The following is a 10,447-nucleotide window of genomic DNA, read 5'->3' as shown; positions in this document are numbered from 1 at the left end:
TCATGTAAATATAATCAGTTAACAATCAAGAATATTTTTTACAAAAACTTTTCACAGCCTATATTTTCCCCACTAAAAGAAAAAAAAAGTGTGGTTTTGTTTATTTTACATTTATCAAAAAATATTGTAGAAAAAGTACAGAATCTTCATAATGTTTTTGTGGGTGTGGATATGGTAATTTATTGTTTTGGAAATTGTTTCAAAGTATGAATAATTAATTTGAAAATAATCACAATTTTTATTCCTCTTTTGTTAAACACCAAAGTTTACTTTTAACAATAAATTATGATACTGCATTTATGATATCAATAACTAATATAATTTTATAGCAAATAGGAATGTTTTCAAACATGATTTGGATTTGTCATTCTTTTTCATTTTACTTAGAAAAAAATTTCAATTTCAAATGTAATAATTTTAAAATATCTTCATATTAAAAAAAAGTATTACTGCAAATCATGAAATTCAAATTGATTATAAATCTACAATATTGCATGCATATGTATGAAAATGTATGTGTATGTATGCATGTATGTGAATATATAAGAAATCTGGCAAATAATGCAGGAATATAGAAAGAGTTCATTCAGCATGTATGTAGTTAATAGAAGTCTAAAAGGTAGAAAACTTAGTGTTCCTGTTTGAATATTTGAACTTTAAATAATTTTACTATAATACATTTACTACAAAATTTACTACAATACATGGAGTCAAATAAATTTCAACAGGTTAAAAAAAAAAGAAGACTTTAGAAGAACCACAACAAATCTTTGGGCAGAGACCACTTTTTACAGTAAGTCTGAGATAATCTACACTAAAATCACAAAGTGATAAGAGAAAATATATATTAAAACTTTAATGACAATCTATTAGTCTATGTATAAAGATTTGTAAAATGTATATACATCCAACCACCTCATTTGTAAGTAAACACCATTGGTTTCTGACTTTAGTCATGAACAGATGAAGTTCTATTCTTAAATCTCAACTTGACCATAAACAGGTCATGCATGATTAGCTTTGTATATCTAGTCATTATTTACAATAATTAAGATCCATGAAATAGAATGATGAAACTGAGTAAATTTTGTTTCTTGCCAAGACATTTTATTACAATACTGTAAAAGAAGTTATTACAGATGTCTTTATCTTTTGTAAACAATACTGAAGAATAGAGTCAAAAGAACAGAAAGGACTAATAAGAACAAGAATAAGAACATGACTGACACATAATAATATAAAATGAAAGCTCCTATTTCACTGGTTGCTACTCAAATCTCAGGATTGACACCATTCTTATCCAAAATTTATCTTACTCCAGTAGACTTACTAACATTTACTTTATGAATCTCAAAATATAATATGCCTATGAGTTAACCTCAGGTGGAGTTGAACTCCCAAATATGAGACACCAAATTAAGATAGCATAAAACACCTATTCTAATGCATTTATCTCAATACCAAACTGTCACAAACAACTGGAAATACTCTCAGAAAAAAGTAATGAGAATCAATGAGGCGGCTTATATCATAATAGGGAAGATATATCTATATTTAAGGAGGGAAAAAATAGAATATATTTTCTTCATAAGTTACACTGGAAGAAATCAGAGGTGAAGGACATTTTGTCATGATATTTTGCAAAACATTCATGGATTTCTATAAGACTTTTTACTCATAAAATACACAGTATACATGCTTTACAATGTGTAATTCATTCCGGAAATTATTAAAAGATAATATGAAAATAGAATTATTCATTGAATAGATGAGTGTGTGTGTGTGTTTGTGTGTGCGTGTGCATGTGTATGTATATATTAGATAAGAACACTGTATGAGTGTAAGTAAATGTAAATAGGTATAGCATTATATAGTATGGGAGAAAATATCTATTTAAAAACATGTATCTTAAGCTTGATGTAATTTAGTTAATTCTGTAATATGAAATGATAAAATATACTGATCTTAGGTCTGAAGAGGGTTGGTATCATATATATATATATATATATATACAGATACAAACAAACACACACAAATATATATATATATATATATATATATATATGTGTGTGTGCATATATATGTATACACATATATATATATATATATATATATATATATATATATATATATATATATATATATATATATATATACATATATATATATGCACACACACACACACACACACTTTAATCTTAGTCCAATGTTGGCATGATTCACTGATAAAAAAAAATTAAATATGGGTGCTGCAGGCAAAATGTCAAATGGGCAAACAAACTATCTTTTGGATTTTGGTAGGTTTCGAAGTTTTCTATTTTTTGTTTGTCATCAAAAACCACATAAAGAAACCCTTACTCCCTAAAAACCTGCTACAATACCCATAAAACAGAGAAAAAAACAAAAACAAACTGCAGCCAAAAGTTAGAAATACAGGTTCTTGAACATCCAAATACCTGTAGTGTTTAAATGTTCAGCACTTCAGCATGGAAAGAAATAATTTAAACATACACACACACACATACTCTCACTAAGATGTATTATTTGAAGAGATTATTTCACTTTTGTACACATAGATTTGCTTAATGCATATCTCAAATTTATGCTTGTAGGAATTTAGTTAGCAGCTGATACCTACAGTCATAAGGTTTCACTTTACATTAACACATTCTTTACATTATTTTCGAGCATGTTAGTGAATGTGAAACCAAACTAATATCTACAAGCTAAATTGATTATATATATATATATATATATATATATATATATATATATATATATATATATAATGTATGTATGTATATGCATACATGCATATATATTTATGCAACTATCTATATATGCATAAATGCACACACACATAGGCATAAAAAATTCCTTTCTCTCTCTCTCTCTCTCTACCCCCTCTCTCTTTGTGTGTGTGTGTGTGTGTGTGTGTGCACCATGTGCAGAAAATTTACTAATTTGCAAGAGCTTCAGTTGAAGTGATGAAAATATTATGTCTATCGAAAGAATAAACCAACAATCATTATGAGTCTGTTGCACCATATTTAAGACACTTAACTCATAACATCTCATTTCAGAAATACTTACAAAGTTTTATCAGTGCCTTCATATTTTAAAAATAAATTATGTAAATAATAACTAATTACTTTTCAGTTTTTAAAAAAAACTCTTTATTGAAATCATGACATTAATTAATAATTTGCCATTGGTGAATATGCTAATCAGTCAATTCTAGTTGGTAAATTTGTAAGTTGGTTAATCATTGATTGGTAAGTTGCCATTGGTGTATTTTCCGAAATCCTTTTGCATAAATGCACACACACACATGCAGAAACACACACACACACACAAATATATAGACATCCATACAAATATATAGACAAAGATATATATGTATATATATTCATGATGGTAGGTTTATTTGCAATGCATTTATAAAAATTGCTCATAAAAATTGACACTAGTGAAGATATTTTCTTCTAAGAAGACATCACCTCCCTTACAATAGTAATCCAAAAATTGTTGGCATATTTCAAAACAATTTTGCTTGTGCAATACTTTAAGTTGTTTTAGGGGCCCATATTACACACAAACTTTATATACTATTGACTACTTCATCAATTAACAGCCTATTCAACAGAGCCACTTCAAGGATTCATTTAATGCCATGATAAATGTTGGAACTGGTTGGATGTCTGATTCATTCCTAATGTATGACACTTGCATGACCATTTCTGAAGTTTCCAATCCATTTGCAGACAGTTCATACCGAGAAGGCACATTTCCAATGCTTTGCTGAAGGCCTCCAATCAATTATGGATTTAGCTATACTTTCAGCCCACAGAAATTTGGATCACTGAACACTGTTCTAATTTGGATCAAACAGAAAGTGGAGCAGCCATGTCTAACATTATACTAATAAACACTTAATGCTTCAAGATTAAACCTGTACAGCAGTAACAAGTGGGAGACCATGTCAAGTGATGACATGCATATCATTTTCCAACCAACAGAAATAAAATGAATATATAATGTGCATTGGAAATGATTAATGGCTTACTCTTTAACATGCATATAAGTATAATGTACACACACATAATTATATAATCCCGAGTATGTTATATTTTCTTTCCAAATCTGTGTGGGTTGGACTGGTTGTCAAGGCCTGAGTCAGATCATCTTCAGAGTTTCTGCTCTCTGAGACAAGTCCGAGGATCATATACATATATATATACATACATACATATATATCATATATATATATATATATATATATATATATATATATATATCATGAATGTGTATGCTGTACACATATCCATATGTGTGTATATATATATATATATATATATATATATATATATATATATATATACATGACTATATATATAAACATGTGTGTGTTTGTAAAAGTTAGTTTAATAACAAATTATGACACTAGCAAGAGCTAATGGACATGTAGCATTTAGTGCTGTGTAAAATTATCTACTGGAAATTTAATGCTACATTTCACAGAATATTTCCATCTAAGTCAGACATTGTTTTCTCTCTCTCTCTCTCTGCCTCTTTCTTTACATACATAGATGCACATACACGCATGTGTATGTTTGTGTTTTACACACCCATAGGCATGGCCAAATGATTAAGAAGTTTACTTTGCAACCATGAGGTCCAAAGTTCTAACCCTTTGCATAGTATAGTATATTGGGCATGTGCCTTTTGCCATAACCCCAAATTCTTTCAGCCCTTATTGGAAAGAAACAGTGAGGAAGATCAAGTGATGAAATGCTGTATTTCACAGATCAAGCCTTGACACATCTTTTTTTGATATGGTGATGTAAGCTAATGTTTATGTGTGGGGTACATGTCTGCAGGGCACTACTTAGCCACTTTTCTTTATAGTAACATTTAGTTAGGGAGAGGCAGGAAGGTATCCTTAAATAGGAAACCTGGTTACATTGCTTGCAACAGAGTTGACTCTGCTGAAGGCACCCAAGATAACAGGGGTGGTATTAACTTACATGCTAATTCAATGAATAGATAGTTCAGTTGATCAAATGATAGCATATTGATTGGTGAAATCAACAGAGGATATACATACATACGAATGCCTCTGTGTGTGTGTGTGTGTGTGTGTGTATATAAATATATATATATATATGTGTGTGTGTGTGTGTGTGTGTATATATGTGTCTGTGTATGTATATATATATATATATATATATATATATATATATATATATATATATATATATATATATGTATATGTATATATATATATATATATATATATATATATATATATATATATATATACACACACACACAGAGTGGTGCCATTTAATTTAAGAACACTAGTATACTAATGTAAAAAGTGGCATTTTTTATATATTCAAGTTGTAAATTGTGAATTAAGATGTGTATCAAAATAAAAAAAATTTCATGAACTTTAATATGGTATACAACTTTAAAGCGTAACATCAACATATTAATTTTCAATTAACAATAAATCTTAATTATCGTAATTTATAGCGCCATTTCATTTAAGAACGATTTGTAAAATTTCAATTTTTTGCCTTAAAAAGTTTATTCTGACATCAAAAAAAAAAAAAAAAAGCAATAAGCTCACACAATCAGTATTTGGTTGGGTATACAAAATTACTTAATACAGCTTTGTTTCTGCGAAACATGGAATTATTCAAATCTTTTATCACTATTCCTGAGAATTTTTCCCAATTTTGGTTAATATTAAAAAAAACAAAAACATCCTTATTCTTTGGCTTACTACTTTGCATAGTTCTACCCAACCTTTCCTAAAGATTTTCGATGGGATTTGGGTCGGGCAACTGTGCTGGCCATTGCATCAACCATACTCTCTTAGACCTAATGTAATCTCTAACTAGGTGTGAGGTGTGTTTCGGGTCGTTGTCATACTGGAATGTCCAAGATTGGCCCAAATGCTTTCGGGCATATGGAAGTATAGTCTTATCTGATATTTCTAGTTAGGACTTACTATCCATAATGCTCTTGATTTGGATTATAGGACCAACACCTTTTCCAGACATGCACCCCCACACCATCACACTTCTACCACTGTGCTTAATTGTAGGTTGGATGCACCCTGGATGATATTCTTCACCTATATGCCTTCTTACATACTTTCTGCCATCACTGCTGAACAAGTTGAACTTTGACATGTCTGACCACAACACATTCGACCAATCTGCTGGACTCCAGTTCAAATGCTCTTTTGTGAACTGTATTCGGGCACATCGATTTTTTAAAGAGATGTATGGCTTTTTGCAAGAGATTCTTCCTAGAAGTCTGGATTCTTTGAGACAGATTTTTATGGTGGACACTCCAATGGTAAGTCCATATTTTTGTCGAATTTCTTTTAAAATATCAACAGTAGTCATTTTTCATTTTTTTAGGGACAGTCTATGAATGTATTTATCCATTCTTGCTATTGTTTTTCTTGGTTGTCCAGGTCGAAAGCAGTCTTTATAATCATTAGTTTCTGTTTAGAAAGATGGACAGCATTGTAGACGGCTGTTTTAGAGCACCCAACTTCGTTTGAAACAGCTTTATATGACCAATTCAGCCTACTAAGCTGAATGATCCTTGCTCTGGTTTCTGGTGTTAAGTTTTGTCTTTTACACATCACAACTATTAAGTAATTTAAAAATTCTAAAAGCATGCAAATTACCCTACTTTTATATGAGTCAATAAGGCTAAAAAAAAAAAAAAATGAAATTTTGCAAATCATTCTTAAATTCAATGGCGATGTTAATTAAGCAAAATAAAGTTTATTTTTAATTCAAAGTTAAAATGTTCATGTTACAGTGTAAAGTTGTATACCAAATTAAAGATCGTGAAATTTTCTTTATTTTGATATACATCTTAATTTGCAATTTACAACTTGAATATATAAAAAATGCCATTTTAACACTAGTATACTGTACTAGCGTTCTTAAATTAAATGGCACTACTGTGTGTGTGTGTGTGTGTGTGTGTGTGTGTGTGTGTGTGTGTGTGTATATATATATATATATATATATATATATATATATATATATATATATATATATATATATATATATATATATATATATATATATATATATATAAAGTTATGCACACAAGTTCAAAATCAGAATCTATTTTCTATTTTCTAAGTTCACAAGGATTGGATACATTTCTCACTGAAAACAGTGTATGTATTCATCATTAACCGGGAAACATTCATATTCAAGCATAACTTATGCAAAATAGACCATTTACAGAGTAAATGATACCATTGTGGATTGCAAGCTGTTATCTTTCTGGTCTCTTGCCAAAAGATATCAAAGCATGCAACCTATGCATACCATTTGTAAGTATGGAAATCATTGATGATAAGAGAAAATTATTATCCCCTCTATAACATCTTGATTATTTCTCTATCTCCTCAGTGACCACTTGTACAAGACTCACTTGAGATGTCATCTCCTGCATATTTTGCAAAATCAAAGCAAGTCTGCTTTGCTCAGTATCTTCTCTCCAGACATGTTTGTCTGTAACTCCTTTCCTGCCTCATCTACATATATATGTTCATATGGTATATTGTAAGACACATAATACGTCTACTGAACTAAACTCATCTTGCTGGACTATTGAGATTGCCCAGTTTAAGAGTGTGTAGAAAGAAATTACAGACTCTCCTGTTCAAACAAACAAAAAGTGACACCATTTTAATATTCTAAAGACATTATCCAAAAAAAAAATGATCTAAGAATATTTTGTTAAATGTCATGCACTAAAGAAGGAAAAGCCATATTCTCTTGCCATATGTTTAGAATTACAAAAATAATATCCACAAAGAGGAGAATGGGAATGTTTAAACAATGCTAAATGAACAAAACTGAGAAAATTGAAGTAAATCTAAGTTTCTATATTCAAATATTCTAGCAACAGGCAAATTTATACTATAATACATAAGAATAAGCAACTTCTAATTTCAGCAATATAAAATAGATTAATAACATCACAAAATATGACAAAAAAACTATTTTTGGTCAATCAACATGACTTTTCTTTCTCAGTTAATTTAAGAACTTACAAGATTTACTCACAAGAAACAAAAGGCATAATCCCTAATATATGTGGGAGGGGGAGTACATATAACATGAAGTTGATCTGTTTTGGAGCCAATTAATAGAACTCCCAATTATTTCAAGAAAATACTACTCAGTAAAGGAACAGGAAAAAAATCCTCATTTGATGGTTCTTTTATCAAAAATACTAATGATATCAATATAAGATTACAATTCAATTTATCTATTAAACATTTTCTGAACTTGAACAAGTACACCAGTACAAAAGAGGGTAAATATGTCTTTTAAAATACCAAGAAAGAGAAATACAGATCACATTCTTTCAGATATGATCATGATCAGAATCTTCAAACTGAACATGCTCCAAAGTTGAAGGATCTGAGATCACTGTTGGAATCATAAATGAAACAGTCAATCGTTGGTTAAAAGGTCAAATATATATGATGGAAGGTTTCAAGATAAAGATATACTTAAAAACCAGTTTCTCAAACTTATATCATTTCTTCTTCTTTTACGTCATACATTGGAGTAATATTGAAGTACTGAGTAAAGATATATTACACAGCATTCGATGCTTTTTGATTTTATACCCCTCACTGGAGTATGTGTGCAAAGAAATATTCAAGAATACAGATTTCAAGAGTTGGAAGTCAAAGGATTTGAAATGAAACTTAAATTTCTTTTAGTAATTTTTGAAGATTTCTCTTCCAATTTTCAGGATTTTCAGATATGATTTGACACAGGAAATCGAGCTTTTTTTTAAATATCATCTCCAAATACTTTTAAAACTAAAACAAAATTGATCTTATATCTGTTATCATTAAACTACTAAAGGAGCAATGAAGCCCAAACCATATATTTTAAGAGAAGAAAGTCTTTTCAACTTATGGAATTAGTTTTATGCAGAAAAATATTTTTATCTATTGCATTGATAGTATTTTCAATTTTGAAACTGGCAAATGATCTTATTATCATAACATTCAATTAAATAAGCCCCCACCCAGCATATCCAAGAAAATAAAAGTCCTAAAATTAACAAACAGGTTTCAGCAATGCTACATATGTTCTCTTCTTGTGTCCTATAATATCATAAATGTTATTCTGTTAGAGAGTGTACTGGACCCGTATTCCTTATTCAAAGTTATACAGCTCTACCTTTTGATCACATAGGAAGTGACATTCTAACCTTCCTGCACAAAACAAGTAGGCAGAGCTTTCTCAAACAATTAATACTAATCTGCTTGTTTACAGTAAACTCTGTATTTATTGATGGAATAAAGTGACATCAGAAAACTTATTTTTTGCTCATTTAAAGAGTATGTATATTAATCTTGAAAATGTCCTTGAATTTAGTGAAACCAAATTGTAATGTTATTTGCAATAAAAAAGATTATTCTCAACTGTAGTGTTTTCTGCTGTCATCAAATCTACGCCCTTAAAAATATAATATGTAGATGGATATGGGCTAGTTTATTCTAATCAAGTTTGGCTTTAGCAACTAAATTTATGCGACAAATTCAGCATTAGATTAAAATTCCAGACATGTTAGAGAACTATTGGAAAAACAATATCTACTTTTCAAATCAAAGAACACTTATTCAATAAATTATCCATATTCCCAGCTTTGTAAATAACAATATTGAATATTGTTGTTGTTTGATATTTTCTTTATGGCCCCTCTTGGCAAATTTTAGATGTACAAAAATGTCAGAGGGAATATTCCAATGAGTCTTCCTAGACTATATTCATAGATATCAAGTAATTAACAAATTCCAACTCATTTAAATGACTTTCCTCACTGATATATCAACAATTCTTTGTTCAAATAGACAAAGGAAACCAATTTCAACTCAATGTCAAAAAGGTGGTACTAATATGTTAGCTATAGCCAGAGTTTACTGCAGACTATAATTTTTTTTCAGTAGTGCTTGCATATCTAACACTTTTGCTCACATATGTTTCTAAAAACAATGTAGATAAGGCATTATGGTATTACTGATGATAGTTATATGGAGATGGAACTATGGGAAACTTAACTGTAGCAATAGTATTAACTTTGAAGACCAATAGTCCAAAGTAAAATAGGAAGGAAAGCTGAACTCACTGATTCTCTGATGTAAATGTTTTCTACCACGGTGCCATGGCACACAAGTGTGTTGTATATGGTCTGCAGATGTGCCACAAGTTTATGAGGCAAGCTGGAATATTTCAAGATATTTAGAAAACTAGAGTGTTTTTAATGCATCACACAAATGCAAAGTGCAATGCATGCACTCCACTTTCTTTTAAAACAATTCTAACATTTGTTTTTTTAATTTTCTTTTTAAGTATATAATAAAGCTGATGGT

Source organism: Octopus bimaculoides, chromosome 2 (assembly GCF_046866305.1).
Source record: "Octopus bimaculoides isolate indiv1 chromosome 2, ASM4686630v1, whole genome shotgun sequence".
NCBI classification, from domain to species: Eukaryota; Metazoa; Mollusca; class Cephalopoda; order Octopoda; family Octopodidae; genus Octopus; species Octopus bimaculoides.
The sequence above is the reverse complement of the archived record's forward strand: the minus strand, read 5'-3'. Positions refer to the sequence as shown.